This window comes from Anolis carolinensis, chromosome 4 (genome assembly GCF_035594765.1).
Source record: "Anolis carolinensis isolate JA03-04 chromosome 4, rAnoCar3.1.pri, whole genome shotgun sequence".
Lineage (NCBI taxonomy): Eukaryota > Metazoa > Chordata > Lepidosauria > Squamata > Dactyloidae > Anolis > Anolis carolinensis.
Window position 1 is genome coordinate 142,324,892 of NC_085844.1, and position 19,483 is coordinate 142,344,374.

The 19,483-nt window shown below is 39.9% G+C and overlaps 1 long non-coding RNA gene across 1 annotated transcript; it reads left to right on the forward strand.

Moving 5' to 3' along the window:
• The first annotated feature begins 3,539 nt into the window (after positions 1-3,539).
• On the forward strand, positions 3,540-8,862 carry LOC134298721 (uncharacterized). Its single transcript, XR_010005811.1, has 2 exons — positions 3,540-3,753; positions 8,708-8,862. It is a non-coding gene; the product is annotated as an uncharacterized LOC134298721 (long non-coding RNA).
• The last annotated feature ends 10,621 nt before the right edge of the window (positions 8,863-19,483 follow it).

Consider the following 19,483-nt stretch of genomic DNA (forward strand, 5'->3'; position numbering starts at 1 on the left):
TCTGGGGACTTCCAGGGGAGGCAATTCATTTTCCCAAACAAAACAAAATCAAATAAAACCAATGATTATTTTTAAGAAGAGAGACTACACTGTTTGAAAGTACAACACCAGCTTTGGAACCCTTTGCTCAAAAAAGTAGATTTTTTTAAAAAAACATCAAAATTGTTTTTAAATTTTCTAAAATCTCAGAAAACCCAATTTGGAGAATTTGGGGAAAGATTTCTCACAATCCAGGTTTATTCTGCACAAAATTCAAATATGATTTTTGTACAGCAAAAAAAAAAATCTGGGCAGAAAGCAACCTTCTCCATGAAGAAATTATTTTTGTGCATAAAAAATCAGGCTCAGATTTTGCATAGAATAAATCTTTCACAGTTTTCAAAGGCCTACTTGTAGAAGGAAGGAAATTGCTAAAGTTGCTTTTATTTCTTTCAAAATTTAAATACGCAATTACCTCCCTCTCTTCTTCTAGTCTGGAGGCATAATAGAAAATGATTCACAGGGACATTCCTTTCTTAACCATATTCCTGATATCAGCAATGATGGAAGAACTCGGGACCCAGGAAAGAAAGAGGGGAAAAAAGATAAAGGGAATGGATAGTATACAGGCTAATTTTCTTGTCTTATTTTGTCTCAATATAAAAAAATTAATAATTCCAAAACAAGATCGCATCTAGGGATGTGGACGACAAGGTAAGAAGAATTATATTCCACAGAGGACATTCATGGAAAATATATTGTCATATCTTATTGGAAGAAGAAGTAAAGGAAGAGAAGGAGGAGAATTTTTCCTAACTTGGTAAAGCTGTGGTATAGCTGAATTTTTGTCCCATGCAGTCTAAGGGATGATGAAAATGGTCTACAGTGTTCTCACTCTGGCTCACTAAGATGCCTCCTTGCAGATAGAGAGATTCTCTAGGGTAGTGGTTCTCAACCTGTGGGTCCCCATATGTCTTGGACTTCAATCCCAGAAAACCTTACAGCTGGCAAACTGGCTGGGATTTCTGGGAGTTGTAGGCCAAAACACCTGGGGACCCAAAGGTTGAGACCCACTGCTTTAGAGAAACAGTAGCAACCTCAGCTTTTCAGAAAGCCAGTCAGGCCCAACGTTTGGTTCCGAGGGGCTTCATTAAAGGAGAGAAATCACATGAAAATTTCTAGAGCAATGTCCTTAACACTTTAATGGTGGAGTACAAAAGACTTTCCTGAAATCCCTGATCAACTTGCTGTGTCAAATGCCACAGTAGAAAAGTGGACAGTAAGGTTCTAGAACAGCAGATCATCATTTGTTTCATCTGAAAATTCCATTTGAGTACAGTCGTCACAACAGGAGATCAAGATTGGTGAGACCTTCTGGAGCAATCATCATGCTCCAGCAAGGTTGTAGCAGCAACTACCATGATGATGGTGGCTGAATTTTTCATGTGGGGGAACCAGCTGAGTTAGGAAGATGACATACCAGAAAAAAAAAATTGCAAAACGACAATTGAATTGCAGTAGCAGGAAATGAATGGCAAAGAAGCAGATGGAAGTGGATGTGAGAGCACATTTTCTTGAGATGTTATCTCAATTGCCAAATGTTTGTGACCACATTTACAATTATAGTGTAATCCTGAAGGTAATAAAGGAATGTTTGTATGTTAAGAGCATGCACAGCTACCCACTCCATGATGATGTTTCCACTTCAGTGTTTTATGCAGGGAAAATACATCTGTTTTGCTTAACATAAATCTTTGGGACACAATGTTAGTTATAAACCAGCCAGGATAAAGTGGAAGGGATAACTTGGGAAGATAGGATATAAGATGCATCTCTCAAGGTAGAAACCAAAGATAATTACTATCAAATCGCACTTCAAATAGCAGTGGACTGAGTTTCTATTCCAGATCTATTCCATCTCTAGCAGTTAATATTAAAGCTTTTCAAGGTCAGGAATGACAGACTGGTAATGATGAGCCTGTAGTAGGTTTATGTTAAACTTGTCCCCAATGTTCAGGTTAATCTTTTCATTTGTGTTTTCCTCATAAATAAATACACAAAAAAATTTGCCCATGTTGCTCCCATAATCTCTGCTTTGTAAAGAACAAGGGGAGGGGGAGATAAAATCCTAGGTGATCTATTTTTTCTTAGAGGAGACTGATCCCACCATTAGAAAAATAGGAAATCTCACTAAGGCACTGCAAAGAACTCTCTGTTTTGAAGCAGAGGAAACAGAATAATTTAATATGAAGTTCCTCTATGTATATTGCAATGAAAAGGGGAAGGAGTTCTCATTGGGTTCTCAATATAGAGCTCAGTTTTTTTTGGTGGTTATGCAAAGGTACACAAAAGTTCAGTGAGTGAAGAAAACTCTTCCTCCTTTTTCTTTTTCTTCCAATAAGATATGACAATGTGCTTTCCATGTATTTCCTCCATGGAATCCCTTAAAACTTGTAGGGACCTGTAGTTAAATACAGGTCCCTACATTCTTCCCCTCCCCATCTTTCACACACAAACATAACTATAACCAAAGTTTTGGAAAATGACTATAGGTGCATCCCTCAGCCAGTACAGCCATTGCTGTACTGTACAGTTCCTTTTTTGTGTTATCTCCCTATTTTCATTATTTCATTTGGCAATAAGTTTCTCTCTAAGTGTGGTTTGTAGGCATGGGTGAATTTATCAGAATTGTCATAAAATCGTATATATTCCGATTTCTGAATGGGGAGATATGTAACTAAATTGTGGAGATATGTATTACTGAGCATTAGTTCCTTTGTTTATCACTCCTGCTGTACATTGGGACTTTGCCAGATCTGTTAGGTAGTAAGATAACTGTTGGATAGTGATGCTATAAAACTGCTCAGTTCTAATTCATACATACATAACTCCATTTACAAATAAGAAACTTCTTTCCATGATTCCAATAGTAATATTTTAGGCTATCTTTTGAATTTTCCTTTCAACAAACCTGAAATGAATCTGCAACGATAATTCTCAGAATGGTGAAGGAAATTTAAAAGCTTTCAGTAAAATTAGCCAATTTTTAAGTTGTTTTTTAAAAAATATCTTGATTTAATCTAATGTTAGAACATCTCAAAATAAACCTCATTAGAACTCAATTAAGTCACAATGATTTAACTGGATCTACTCTAAGACTAACATTGCATTTTTCTCCATAGCTAGAAATGACATACAATTTTAACAAAACAAAAGATACAGGAAAAGAGGTATTCAAGGTCAGGTGAATGAGAAATAAGTTATCCAGATATATCAAATCTTTCTGAACTGAGCATATATATATATATATATATATATATATGATAATTTCTTCTTCTTCTTGCATTCTTTACTCTGTTGCTTTCACTGGTCTGAATCTTCCACTTACTGTCCTCTTTGACCAGAGAAGCATTAAGTACAAACTAGAAAATTGAAGCACTAAAAAAATTAAGCTGAAAGGTTATTGTGCAGTGGGATATCGGAGATGATTTCCTCAATATTCTTTATTGCATAAAGGATTATTTTCCAGGATGTACTGTAGTGTAAATGATTGGGGCATCTCACATAGCTGTTAGTGAAATGACAGTCCTATGAAATAGTTGGTTTGTGATGTGTAGTTGACAGCCAATGGTCTGCTACATCCAATATGGCATGAAATGTTGTCATTCATATGACTGAAATGCATGCACATATGCCCTGGGGGATTAGAGCCATCTCAGCTGCTGAATGAACAGTTTAATGCTGCTCTGTTGAAAGCAATGGGTGGAATCTCAGGTGAGGAAGAGATAACTCCTCCTTTTTCTATACCCCAAAAATGCATGCATTGGCCTAATTGAATCTTTCCTGTTATCAAGGTCTGTTGGAAACAGCAGGTAAAAGTCCAGTTTCCCTCCTTATTTATTACTCAGTGATGGCATCTAAACAACTTCACATGCATTCCTATATAAGGTAAAGGTAAAGGTTTCCCCTGACGTTAAGTCCAGTCATGTCTGATTCTGGGGGTTGGTGCTCATCTCCATTTCTAAGCTGAAGAGCCGGCATTGTCCGTAGACATCTCCAAGGTCATGTGGCCGGCATGACTGCATGGAGCGCCATTACCTTCCCGCCGGAGCGGTACCGATTGATCTACTCACATTGGCATGTTTTCGAACTGCTAGGTTGGCAGGAGCTGGAGCTAACAGCAGCCGCTCCCGGGGTTTGAACTTACTCTGAACTGACCTTATTCTGAATCAGAAAATATTTTAGCATATTCCTATTCCTATATTACATATGCTAAAATATTTTCTGATTCAGAATAAGGCCAGTTATCTGTCAGCAGTGCCAGTCCCTACTTCTACTGGCTCTAGAGTAGGTTGTCCTCTAGCTGAGATAAATTTGGACTATAAATCAGATTTTCAGTATGATGGGATGACTAAATCCATTCTCATCATGAATTATGATAGCATCCATAATATATAATGTTGTCTGTATAATTTTGCATCCCAAACTTATTGTTATATTGAGCAGCAACCTATGAATATATTGAAGGTTTTGAGAAATGACAATATTGAAACTATTCCTTCCCCCTTTCAGTCTTACTGTGTTTAATTTCCTTGCTCCTTGCACTGAGTTTATTTATCTTTAACAGAAATTTTAGCCATACTTAGGGATTATGGTAGCCTAAATTGACTTTTTTTTTCATTTCGTTTAATGTCAACCTGTTTCATCTTTTTCTTTGAGAAGAAAGAAAGCACCTGAAGAGTCTGGGTAGATTAGCAGCATTTTAAATACTCCATTCAAACTTGGCTTTGAAAATAAGTCTCTTCTTTTGGTTTAAATTGCTTTGGCTATACTCCCACATTGTTTTTAAAGAATGTAAGGGGGTATATGTGTGCAAATGAGAGGGAGAGAGAGGGAGATTATCATAATGTAAACCACTTTGGGCACTCCTTAGGAAAAAAAATAAAAAATAGTGATTATCACACAACATCATTCTAAACCCATCTCCAATGAATCTTCAAATTGTATTAAAGTTGTATTAAATGAAAATGCTCCCCCGCCATCTTTTGGCTTCTGAATGTGCTTTCAAAGAGCCTTAAAAAGCGGGTTCTACAACTGAGTAAAATAAATCCTCTTTAACCATGAGTTTGGGGGGCTGTGATGTCCATTGTGGATGATGCTTCTCTTGCTGATAATGCCTTGGGGCATAGTGTCTGAAACTATTCCTTCTACTGCTGTAGTGATGGTGGTTTGAATACTGAGAAACATCACAGGAATTATAGAAAATCTACCCATTTCACAGGCCCTCCGCTATGGGAGTGATACCTCACATGGGGACAAGGGAGGGAACTTTCTCTACTATGCACCCTTTTATGTAATACTCTAGTATTATACAGCCCATAAGGACCACAAGGATCATCTAGCTCAACCCCTTGCTATGTAGGAATAAACAATTAAGGCATACCTGACAGATAGCCTCCCAGCCATTGTTTGCAAGACTTGAAAGAGACTCCACCACATTTGGAGGCAGCATATTCCATGATAACTGCTCTTACTGCCAGAAAGTTCTTAGTGTTTAGATGAAATCTCCTTCCCTGTAATTTGAATGCACTATTTTGTGCCTATGGCTCATGTCCACATACACAAAAATCTAGCCCGTCTGGCTGGCCCAGGAGGCTGAAGAATTATTCAGATTTTCTGTCTCCACTCCACAGTAATGGTGGTGGTAGATTCCAGATGGTTTAGATTGAAACTGATTCAACCAGACTGGACTTCTATCCTTATATGTCCTTTTTTGTTACTGTAGCTATGGTTAGGATCCAGAATTAGGGCTCATCTACACTGGGCAGTTTATCCTGGTTTGAAGCTGCCTAAAGCAGCCCCAGATCCAACATGCTTGCATTGAATTTGGGACTGTTGTCTGGGACTACTCCCAGTCTGCTGGAGCAGCCCACATTTCACTTCCTCCATGTCACCACCATCACATCTATTTAGCCAAAGAGCTCCATCCTGGACATTGTGGGTGCTATTCTCCCCTAGGGGAGAAGGGCGGGGTAGAAACACCAGAAATAAATAAATAAATAAATAAATAAATAAATAAATAAATTACTGATATCAGAAAAGGATGCACACTATCAGCAAGAAAAATTATCTCTCTTCTTGCTAGTCATATGAGCACCTTTGCTGATGTCAGAACAGAGTGTTCATGAGACCAACAAGAAGAGGGCAACCTCTTGCTGGTCAAATGGGGTGCCCTGTTCTGACATTAGCAGAGGCTAAAAATGATGATAAAAGTGATGATATGATGTATCTGCCTTCTCTGCACTGATAAGCACAGGGAAAGGGTGATAGCACTAGTGTCCAGTCTGGATAGTGTGTCAGGCTGAATTGGATCAGATCTGTCTTGAAGCTCCAGGATACTTCAGAATTTCACACAGATTCTTCTGTTTTCCCCAACTTTGCCTAAAATGGAGCAAAGCTAAAACTGGGCGGGGGGGGGGGGCTCGTGATACTCACCAGAAGCCCTGTGTATCATGGGGGCAGCTATTTGCGGGCAAATCCATGTTTTCTTTTGTTTTGTTTTTTGCCAGTGTGGGCAAGTCTTAAGATATACTTACACTAGACACATTTATATCAATGAGGCTGAATTTAATTATGGTTGAGTGAAACCTATTTAATTTTAATGGGCATTCTTTAAGAAACAGCTCAAGCTATTTCAAACCTTGCTGGAGCAAGTTGCTTCTTTGACTCACTCCAAGGTTGGGCAATTCTTTCCTTTTCTGCTGGTGATACAAGAAGAACATTTCTCGTGGTTTTGATGAAATTACTCCAACTCTTTCCAGTTACTCAAACATATTACCATTTGAAAGGCCCTACTCATTCTCTGAAGTCCTGCAACCATCCAGGTGTAAGTTGCCCTTACCTCTGGAATAACCAAACAAATATTATTCAGGTGCTGCTTTCCCAATGCTTGTGTATGTTAATTCTATATATTATGTAACTGATTTCTGAGAAAATGAATGTTTTTGTTTCCTTCAGTGTACATGTTTCAAATACTAAAACAAAACAAGCCAATTCATACTGTTCCCATGTGAAATGCACATGTTGTGATTTTCAAAATATCATTCCGATTTCTGAATTAGAGAACAAGTGAGAAACTTAATTTTTACTGTATAGAGCTTTTTCTCTCTTTCCCTCCAAAGGGTGAATTACACTGGAAGCTCCATTCAAAAAATGTCTTCAATGTTTGCATCTAAGAGATTTAAATTATTGAGGATTTTAACGTAGGAGACTAAACAGAATAATGCATGAGGGCAATAAATAAATAGACAAATAGAAAGTGTGGGTAAATAGGTAAAAAGCTCTTACTTAAAAACAAACTGATTGACTTGGGATAGATATTTTATTTATTTATTTATTTGTTTGTTTACAGTACTTTTACTCCGCCTTTCTCAACCCCAGGGGGGACTCAAGGCGGCTTCACAACATGGCAATAATACAATGTCCTTAAAAATAGATTACAAAAACAACCACCTAAATAGAATAAAATATTAAAATACAATTTTAAAAGTTAAAACATTTAACTCCAAACAACAGAGTAAATCACGTGATCCATAGGCGTAGTCCGGGTCATTCTATTAGTCAGTTACACATCTTTCGTATCTATTATTTCTTCTCATAGCTGAGCTAGAATTAGTCCTCCAACAGGTTGGTTTCTGATTTAGGTACTTTAGCTGCCTGACCAGCCTATTGTCTGCATTTGGAATGGATCAAACTTTCAGTTTAGGATTTGCTTCATTTCTCAACATTAAATTAAGTTTGCTCTGATTTTTTAAGTTCATATTTCACATTCTCTGTACCTTTTTAACAATAAATTGTTGTATGCAATTTTCTTAATAGAATGCATATTGAATCTTAACTGATTCAATGTGTACATTTTGATTACAATGTTATATAAATGTATGTTCTGTTTAATTGAAAACTTACTTCTCGCTTGTTTAGAAAGGAAAAATTGTTTTTAGCAGGTAGAAAACTGTTAATTTTCAAATGGAGGTGGAAAGCTTGAAACATGATCCGATACAAAAAGCATGCCTAGAAAACAATGCAAAAGGAAATGCAGCAATAGGTGTGCATGTGAACGTGTGGTAAGAAAAAATGTTGCATTCAGACAAGGAGGGAAAAGCCATTGGACTTTATGGAACTTGCCAAGTTGTGCGAGAAATGTTGCTTGGATCTTGAAAATAAAATCAGCAGATATATCAGTGAAAATTGCTATGTCCCAACACATTTGGCCAGTCAGGATGAATTCTTAAACCTAAAGAGAGGTCAGATGGTGGTGGTATTGGATGCCACATACACATTGAGTGAAGAGTTAAGAATGGAAACTTGCATCCAAATATGCACACTATTGAAAATAAAGCCCAACACTCGCTGATGACTGTTTCCTCATGTTCATCTCATTCATGCCCATTATTATATGCAAGCTCTCTAACCAAGAAAGTGCAAAATTCCATAGACATAAAAATGCAAGTTTCACAATTCCCTGGAAGGTATTATTTAAGAATATAAATAATGTTCTTCTGTTTTACAAGCAGGACTTAATATTTGTTCCTAAAGATAAAAGATGTGTCTTTGGATAAGTTTTTTAAATAGTTCCAAAATGGATCTCTGGGAATTATAGTTCTAACATAGAATTCAGAGATAGAAGGCTATGATGCTGATTATTTTTAATGCTGCATTGTGCCAACAGGCTTAGAGCAAAGCAATACTGATGAGTTACCAGATGAAGATGTGCTCACCTTTGCAGACATTCCAAGGAATTCACAAGACTAACATCTGAAGGAAGACAAATGGGACAAATTCTTTCCTCCCCAATACTTTAAATACAATTGTGCTTTAAATTCACTTACCAGTTACACATGTTTCCTTTCTATGTATAGATTCTAGCATGCACAGAAGGCTTCCATTTACATGTACAAGCAATAACAGAAGAAGGAAGCAGAAGGAGAGGCAGAGTCAAGGAAGAGGTCAGACATACACACAGGAAACAGATAGAGCAACATAAGAAAGCAAGGGGAAGAGGAGGGTGTACAATAAAAGCAGGCCTGTGGTCAGTGTGAATCTATAGTTAATTTCCACTGATTTGCACTGGAGGTCTAGAGACAACATCTCTCTAGCTATTGTTTTATGCTGTTTTAGGTAATGTTATGCTTTGAGTGTAAGCATAAGACATTTCTTTTAGGTAAGAAAAATATACACGAAATTTGTATTACACAAATGTTAGACTGGATCCTTCATGTAATATATGGGCCTATTATCATTTCACAATGCAGTTTTATACATATCTCAAACAATTTCTATCAAAAATGTGGTAGGAAAAAATCCTTGAATAAATAAGGGATTCAACATAGCATTTTTAAAATAGACAGTCCTTTGTGACAGAAAGCAATATTTCGTGAGACTACTTGACACGAAATGATTCACTATAGTATGTAACTCATCATATCATAAGCTATCACTCGTGGCCAAGCATTATTGTCTTTCAAGGGTAGAGTCTTGGTGGTGGGTCTGTAAGAAATTGTAGAGACCTGTTCTGAATCTGTATGGTCTTTCACAATGAGAATATCAATTTCCAGATGGAAGGTGGTCTCTGCAAGGGTTTGCTTGCCTTTCTCTTGGCACGTTTCTCCCTTTGGCCCACTATTCATGTGTCTTCAAAATCCTTAGCACTTTTGGTAATAGCTGACGTCCAGTTACAATACTTGATTGCCAGGGCTTCCCAGTTCTCTGTGTTTATTCTACATTTATTAAGGTTACCTTTAAGCCCATTATCCATTCTTAAGATGAGAGCAAAGTAACTGCTTTGGGAGACGGTAATCATTGGAATTCGCACAACGTGGTCAGTCCAGTGAAGTTGATGGCGGATGATCATCACTTCAATGTAGTTGGTCTTTGCTTCTTCCAGAATAATGACATTTGTCTACCTGCCTTCCCAAGAGATTTGCAGGATTATTCACAGGCAACACTGACAGAATCATTCCAGAAACTGAGAGTGATGTTTGTAGATGATCCCATGTTTCTCAGCAGTTAATAGAATTGGAAGGACAATAGCTTTATAAACAAGCATCTTAGTATCTCTACGAATGCCCCGATCCTCAAATACTCTGTTTCATTTGAAAAAATGTTGTGCTCGCATACCTCAGACAGCATTTTGGCATCAGTGTCGACTTTTGTGGAGAGATGGCTGCCTAGTTAGTGGAAATTTTCAACTAATGTTAGACCATTAAGCTTTATTGCTGGCATTACAAAGGGATTAGTTGGTGACTGCTGGTAGATTACTTTGGTTTTCTTAAGGTTCAGTGAGATACCAAGCTTTTCATATACTTCTGCAAAGATGGCTTGTAGCTCAGAGTACATTATCGTCAGCATATTTGAGTTCCATAACGGATGTTGTTGTGACCTTACTTTTGGCTTTCATCCTGCTGAGTTTAAAGAACTTGCCACCTGTCTGATATGTGATTTCCACTCCAGTGAGAAGCTTCCTATCAACAAGGTGTAGAATCATACCCTGTTTCCCCAAAAATAAGACAGTGTCTTATATTATTTTTTGCTCCCAAAGGTGTGCTAGGTCTTATTTTCAGGAGATGTCTTATTTTTTCATGAAGAAGAATTCACGTTTATTGTTGGACAAAAAAATGAAAATTTTGTACAGAGTTGTCATCAAAACCCAGCATAACCATATATCTGCTTTGAAGTGAATGATATGAATCTAAACTGTCATAGAATCCAGGTTTCTGAATCCAGATTATCTGCTTTGAAGTGGATGGTATGAGTCTAAACTGTCATAGAAAACAGGTTTCTGAATCCAGATTATCTGTTTTGAAGCAGATGATGTAGTATCTGCTTTGAAGTGGATGATATGAATCTAAACTGTCATAGAATCCAGGTTTATGGATCTAGATTATCTGCTTTGATGTGGATGGTATGAGTCTAAACCAGGCCTGGGCCAACTTTGGCCCTCTAGGTGTTTTGGACTTCAACTCCCACTGCGAGAGAAGCTCAACCCACGGTGTTCCTCATCAGGTAGATGTCCCTGCCACCGAGGGGCTCAAAGGCAGAGAAAGACCCAACCATTTGGCCCCTTCCCTCCCTCCCCTGCTCCCCACGAGGCCCAGCCCCGCACACTCAAGTCGTCCTCACCGGATTTCTCCTAAGTCTTCATCCACTAGGCAGGGAGCACCATCCCTGTTGCTGCTTCCCTCTTCTCCGTCTGGTGCTGGAAGCGCTCGGATGTACGAGCGGCAGGCAGGCAGGCAGGCAAGCAAGCAAACAAGAAGGGGCCAGCCATGCCTTCCTCGATGGAGGCAACGCCACCACACAATATTAGAAAAAAAGTAACATAGGGAGGCATTTGAATGGATTGTGAGGAGCCTTCCATGTTTCAATTATTCAAAGCATAAAGTCTAAATGTAAGAATCATGGGTGATGGGGTTAATATGCATCCTGTCTGAATACAGAATGTATCCAGTCCTTAAAAAAAAAGGGAAGCATAAAAACGGAGGATAACTCAATGTGATGAGGCCTTAAGCTTTTGTATTTCATCATTCTACTAAGGGAAGGGATGATTCCTTTTTTTGACAAAAGTTAACATATATTACTTACATTGACTCATGGATAAATCGACACAGGTTTTTTGGGTCAGTTTGTTGATGAAAAGTTTTAGACTTATATATAAGTATATAGAATAAGTGGTTATTTATAGCATTTTGACCTTTCAGGTAAAACAGTCTAACAGCTAAATCTAAAACAGGCAGATGTGTTGAAAGCCACAGTGTCTTCACGTTCCTAAGATTTCCAATGTTTTAATTAGAGTTGAATGAATAATTTGCAATGCATAATTTACTGAAGCAATCCAGATCTTCATGCTTGTATACACTTGTGTAAGAACTGTGAGCAGATTGCAATTCCTTCTAGTGAGCTCATTATTTAAATTTAATCCACAATATTTTTTTAACGGTGTGCTTTGATTGCAAACAATTTGTTTTGACTCTTCATTGCCTGATATTTGGTTAGCTGCCAAAAGCTATATAAGACACATAGCATTACTTCTATTCCCTAATTAAATGAAGAGGTCTCTTTTAAAATAAGTAAAGGTTACAAGAAACTACAAAACAAATAAGGAACACACACATATTGCATGTACATATCTTAAAGAAGCTGATACATTTTGAATCTGTGTCAGGATGTCATCTATATCTATCTATTCTATCTATATCTATATCCATAATAAAAGTGAAAACCCATATGTGTGTATGTGGCATGGATGTCTGTTCACACAGACAGCCTCCAGCCTCCACAAACAGGCTACACTTCCCAGTGCTGAGGAGCCAGTAAGTCACACTTTTCCACTGACATTGTGGTTATAGCGAGCTCCATGAACATGTAGCCCAAACCCTGCCAATGTCCTCCCCAAACACTACGAACCACCAGCCAAGGAAGGCTTTCATTTGGGGACCATTTCATCCTAGATTTTGCATTGTCCTCCACCACAGGCAGGCATCCCAGGGTTCTCCATTGGTGTGAAATTTGCATGACCCCGCCTACTGCCCTTCCCTTTCAAATCTGTCTGCAGAACAAACACAGCACAACTACACTTCCTGTAGGAGTTTGGGGGATTGACTCCACATGGTGGAAGTTGTAGTTCACCCTGCATCAAGTCAAAGCACTGTGACTCCTACTGGGGAATGTAGAGGAGTTGTAGTTCACCTAAACTCAGAATGCTATGAACCCAAACAATGATGGCTCTGGGCCAAACTTGGCATGCATACCTGATATACTGGTGGGTTTGGAGGGGAATTGACCTGGACATTTGGAAGTAGTAGGTACTGGGATTTATAGTTCACCTGCTATGAATGATCACTCTGAACCCCTCCAATGATTGACCAGGACCAAACTTGGCACACAGAGCCAACGTAACATGTTGGACAAGTTTGAGGAAAAGGGAGTTATAGTTAACCTGCATCCAGAGAAACAGTGACCCCCATCGACAATGGACCGGGACCAAACTTTGCACAGAGAATCCTCATGACCAACTGAACATACTGCAGGGGTTTATGGGAATGGGCCTTGATTTTGGGAGTTGTTCACCTGCATCCAAAGAGCACTGAACCCAGCCAATGACGGATCTGGATCAAACTTGGCACACAGGCTCAACATAACCTGCTGTGGATACTGACAGATGTTTGGGACAATTGCCCATGGAATCTGGGAGTTGTAGCAGTTCACCCCCATCCAGAGAGCACTGCAGCCAGGCAATGACCAGCCAACGACAGATCTGGACCATACTTGGTACACAGACCCAGAATGGCCAACTTTGAATACTGGCAGGGTTTGGGGAGAATTTACCCACGGTTCACCCACTCCAAACTGAGAATGCCTAACAATCAAAGACAAATAATGCCTTTTTCAAATAACCCGGACATCGCCGGGTTCCCAAGCTAGTATATTAATAAAACTCAATCATATTATGGCAGCAGGAAAATTGAGGCAGATCACTCTCTTAGAACATGGAAGCATCCAGTCAAAATAATTGGTTACTTTACTAGCACTTAGTAACTAGTAAGCTTAAAAAAAAATTAAGACATACAGGCAGTCCCCAAGTTACAAACAAGATAGGTTCTTTAGGTTTGTTCTTAAGTTGAATTTGTATGTAAGTTGGAATAGGTACATTTCAAGTAGACTTGTGTGTGTATCTGTTTTCCTTCGGTACCTTTGTTTCCTTCGGCACCTTCAGGAGCACCTAATGGGAAGGGCCCTCTTGGTATGAAAACCAGCCCAACATGAAAGCAAGTGGGAGCTGATCTCGGCTCCTCCTCTGCTTTTTGGGAGCACACGGGCACTCTATGTGCTCTTTGCATGGGGTTTCCCTGGGAGTCTAACTCTAATGCTTTTAATCCAGGTCTTATTGAAGGGTATAATAACAAACGATCCCATAAAGAGTGGTATCTTAACTCTGATGCTTTTAATCTAGCTCTTTATGAAGGATATAAGAACAAACAATACCAGAACCAGTGGCATCTTAAATCCTCGCAGGTCTGGTCTCCTCTTCCACCACCACCAACATGGAAAACTTTAGCAGCAGAAGCAGCTAGGCTTCCAGCTTGCATCCATGTAATGAGGGAGTGGACCAAGGCTAAGCACAGCCAAGGGCCAAGGAGCGCCACCCTCCTTCCCTCCCTCAGCCTCTCTCTCAGAGACACAGACCCAGTGCCGGAGGAGCCTCAAAGCCAAGCCATGTCCTGCCTCTCCTCTAGAGTAGAAGAGCATTAAAGAGCATTGTCCTTCCTGATGACGTGGAGGGGATTCTTGGGTCTGTGAGGGCGACCACTTGCGCTCTGGATCCTTGTCCCTCTTGGCTGGTTAAGCTGGCCAAAGATGGGTTGTTGGATTGGTTTGTGGCTATAATAAATGCCTCCTTGGGTCAGGGGTCAGTTCCATCCTGCTTCAAGCAGGCAGTAGTAAAACCACTACTAAAAAAGACCTCGTTAGACCCATCTGTATATAACAACTACAGACCAATTTCCAATCTCCCGTTTTTGGGCAAGGTTCTGGAGCGGGTGGTTGCCACGCAGCTCCAGGAATTCCTCGATGACACAGATTTTCTGGACCGCTCGCAGTCTGGCTTCAGGCCTGGGCACAGCACCGAGACAGCTTTGGTCGCCTTGGTGGATGACCTCCGCAGGGAGCTGGACAGGGGGAGTGTGACCCTGCTAGTTCTCTTGGACATCTCAGCGGCTTTCAATACCATCGACCATGGTATCCTTCTGGGGAGGCTCGCCGGGATGGGGCTCGGTGGCATGGTTCTGCAGTGGCTCCAGTCCTTCCTGGAGGGTCGTTCTCAGATGGTGAAGCTGGGGGATACCTGCTCGGACCCCTGGCCATTGACCTGTGGGGTCCCGCAAGGGTCTATCTTATCCCCCATGCTATTCAACATCTACATGAAACCGTTGGGAGAGGTCATCCGGAGTTTTGGAGGGTGTTGCCATCTCTACGCAGATGACACGCAAATCCACTACTCGTTTCCATCTAACTCCAAGGAAGCCCCTCGGATGCTGAACCAGTGCCTGGCCACTGTGTCGGACTGGATGAGGAGGAACAAGCTGAGGATCAATCCTGACAAGACAGAGGCCCTCCTGGTAAGTCGCCAGTCTGATCGGGGTATTGGGTGGCAGCCTGTGCTGGATGGGGTTGCACTCCCCCTGAAATCACAGGTCCGCAGTTTGGGGGTCCTCCTGGACTCAGCGCTGACGCTTGATGCATAGGTGTCGGTGGTGGCCGGGAGGGCCTTCGCACAACTCAAACTTGTGCACCAACTGCGACCATACCTCGTGAAGTCTGACTTGACCACGGTGGTCCATGCCTTAGTAACCTCTAGACTGGCCCCCCGTTTGTGGAACTCACTGCCCAGTGAAATTAGGCAAGCCCCCACTCTTTTAGCCTTCAGGAAAGAGTTAAAAACATGGCTATTCCAATGTGCCTTCGGAGAGTAACTGCTCTTTTGTTACTCCCCTCAACATTGATCCTCTAGACTGTTTTTCTATCTGATGTCCCTGTCCCCTGAGGTTTTCTATTTGATCCCTTTCTCACCCCGAGTTTTTTAATTTAGTGTTCATGCGGCTCGCCCCTGTTAGATTGCTTCTTGACTTTGTGTTATACTGTATATTTTATCAGTTGTGTTGGTTAATTGTATTTTGATATGTTGTTTTTATGTTGTTTTATACTGTATTGTCCTGGGCAGGGCCCCATGTAAGCCGCCCCAAGTCCTTTTGGGGAGATGGTGGGGGGGGGGGGTATAAATAAAGTTTTATTATTATTATTATTATTATTAAACCCGGTCTCCTTCTCTACAAAGGGAAAGGATCCAGAAAGAGTGGCAACTCTGATGCTTTTAAAAATCCAGGTCTTAATGAAGGATATGGAAGGGGAGTCTATGGGAAGTCCCCCCTCATAATGGGTTGGATAGGGTACTTTCTTAACCCCATTGCTGACACTCAGACTCCCTTGAAGGGAAGAAAGGAAAGACTCCTGGGAGAAAGGGGAGCCTTATAAGTTCACCATTGTCACCAATGGACCAAAAAGATTTTTTTTTTCCGGATGCAGAATGAAAATGTCCATTCAGCAGCACTCTCGTTTTGGGAGGCACTGGAAAACAGATATGGGGGGTTCCAGTATCAGGCAAGCAGAAATGGATAGCAATTCGCCTGAAATGCACAAACCTTATTTCAAATGTAACTTCAGTTGCCCCACTTCTTTCTATATATCTTTGGATAGCATAGGGAAGGATTAACAGCCCCGTAGTATTTGTTTTTCTGACTGTGAGCCTGCTCAGAATATTTCATCTCACTTTTTGTCCTTGTGATAATTGGATTTTGGAAAATTTGGCTTGTTATGGGAGCAAGGATTGGTGAGAAAGCTTCAGAGGAAACCTCCTTTCCCCATTATAACTTTCAGGGGTAAATTTCTCTTCCTAGGGGTAGATTTCTCTAACTTTCTGTGGTCTTACATCCATTCTTAACTATGGGTTGTACCTAGGTTGGATGTTTATAACTTGGGGATTGCATGTAGAAGTAAAGTAGCACATTTGACAACCAAGGAGAAAGTCAAATTGAAATGAGGGAAAATTGAAAAAAATGTTTTAAGAGGTATGTTCGGGGGGCAGGCGTAACCACTAAATAGGAGGATACAGTCTTTGTGCTTCATAGCTGTAAGACCATGCCGTGTAGAATTTTTCATCCTTTTTGTTTTAAGGAAGAATACTTCTGCAAAGTGTTTTGTAGAATCAAATGTATAGGGATTTCTGATACTACAGCCAAGGGAAAATGTGGTTGCTGCATCTTTGAATTTTTATAAGCAAAATTTCATTTTGTTTTCTGGTTTTTTCAGATTACTAACTTATATGTGTGCTCCCTTTATATTAACTCAGTGGAGTAGGCATACCTTAGGATCCTTCCCTCCCTTGGAATCACTGTGTGATTGCTTCCATTTCTAATGAACTCAGTGCTTTTCTCTGATATTCAAATATCCTGTTGCTGATCATCTGACTGAAGCATCTTTATATGACTCAATTGCTGGAACATAGCAGTTGGCTTTTGGGTCAAATAGCACAATACATCAGTATTGTCAGCTTTGAATTTATTTCCTTTTCACCTATTTGTTTATCTTGCTCCTAGTTCCCTCCTTCCGCAATCTTCCAGTGTAGCTGTCTTTGTAATAAAGCCATTAGTGCGGCTTGAGTAACTTACAGGAATCAAGGGGTTCTTGGAGAGGCCTGAGGCTTGTGTCATAATAATCCACTAAAGGACGAGCAGGGAGAATACAGAAAAGTTGGCCATGTCTTCTTTGTTCAGCTCTGTGGGATGGAGTGTGCCAGCAAGAACAGGGAAAGCTCAAAAGCAGAAAAGCTTCTTTGATGGAGCCTAATGATCCAGAAATGGTCTTTTCTCTAACAATGAAGTCACATTTTGATATCTTTTTTCAGTGTTCAGCTCAGGAGCAGGGAGGGGGCAGGATGAATGCTTCGGTATGTTATTCAACTGAAATTCCATTGTTACATGATAGGCATTAAAGGGTTTATGGTATAGAGTGGTTCTGGTTGTCTTGTTCCTCACTGAGTTATGGGAAATTCAAGAGCCAAGAAGCAAACATTTATTATTATAGTGTGTGTGGGTGTGTGGGTGGGTGGGTGGGGGAGTGTAGGTAGTTCCAACAGAACTACCCAAACTACAATTTCCCCCCATAGTGGAGAAGGAAGCACCTTTCAGAACTTCCACCCCATTTTGGGAGGAATGTGGGCAGGGCCTGCTGTGGATCATGTGATGGTGCACAGCAGGCCCCATCCTTGCCATGCAACGAAGCGGCAAAACAGGGCAAAAATGCTCCATGTGAAGAGGTGGTAAGAGACTGTGCTCAGTATATTATTGGGAGCTATATTTTGGGAGTTTCTTAGCTGCATATACATAATGTGTACAGTGCAACTCCCATATCCAAGAAGGATATATTCCTGCACTTCTCATAGACATGCAAAAGCATGAATAATAGCCAACCCTATTGAAATGAAGAACTCATGGCCAAAGAATGCAATAGAGTCATGCTGGATGACCTAGAAAATGCCCAGAGTGTATTTAGTTTGTTTGATGTGGATAAATTGACATGCCAGTCTCACAGATATGGGGGAAATACTATACAAGTGTATATTCTGTTCAGATGATTTTCTAAATATATGGAAGTTGGAAAAGGTGGTTAGAACAACTACTTCTACCACTGCTGCTATATTCATATTATTGATAAAAATACACTTCATTCAATCAGGATGGCAGACATGGGTTCATCAATGTTGTATCCGTCTATCATTTAGCTAAGGGTGAAGCTTTGTTACTGTTCATTGAGTCTGTGTCTTGGAATGTGGATCTGGTTCCTTCCAGTTTTTCCCTAACACCTGAACCAACTGCTATTCATGATTCCAGCCTATTCATGATCTCAAATCTACCTTATCTTCCTATAAGCACCCATGCTTTTAATAAATGAATGAAGTCGACTTCCATTATCTTATAAAACCAACAGTGTGATATAACTAACCCTTTACTTAGCAAATTCGTCTTAGTAAAAAACCTAATTTTTTTATAACCCATCTTATGATTATTCCTGGATCTTTACTTGTGTTTATCATGAAAACAACATAATTTACTACAAAGGTTTAACAAGTCCCATAGTGTCCCTTGTTTTAAAAAATCAACTGGATATTGAAATATGTGATAGGCAATTGGAAAATTGCTTTACAAGCATCACTTCAGCAAGGTTTCAGTCCTTTACATAAATAATCAGAATGCATCTTGATTCGTGGGAGGAGTAGGTGTGAGTTCATGTGTAAGAGGCAGAGTGTATCTTGCTGTGATTCTGTCACTTAAAATAAATTGCACTGGCATGTTGGATTCTTTGTCAGTAAATTTTCACACTATTATTCTTGAAAGGTAGTTTTTGATGAACATAGCAAGGAGAATGATGAAGAGGAAAATATGAGTAAGGGAGGATGGTATACTGTGAAAGTATGCTGCCTGTGATGATAGCTGTCATAAATACCATCTTCAGGCAGGAAAGGAATTTAGGTCCAGAAAATACATTTCTCTCAGCATCAGGAGTAAAGGGAAGACTGTTATCATCATCATCATCATCATCATCATCATCATCATCATCATCATCATCATCATCTTGTTACTTTTATATTCTGCCATTCTTTTGATGAGATTGAGGTAGTGTGTGAAGCTCTCCTCCTTGCCATTTGATAATCAACCTGTGAGGTAGATCAAAGTGAGTGTAACTGATTGGCACTCTCACCATTAAATCCCACAAGTCTTGTTGTTGCTGTTATTGTGATTTTAGAACCACAAACATAGGAGTAAATAACAAGATAGAAAAGGAAACTAGACCCAAGATTAGAAATGCAATACTTCACTCATCTAACTTGGCAGCT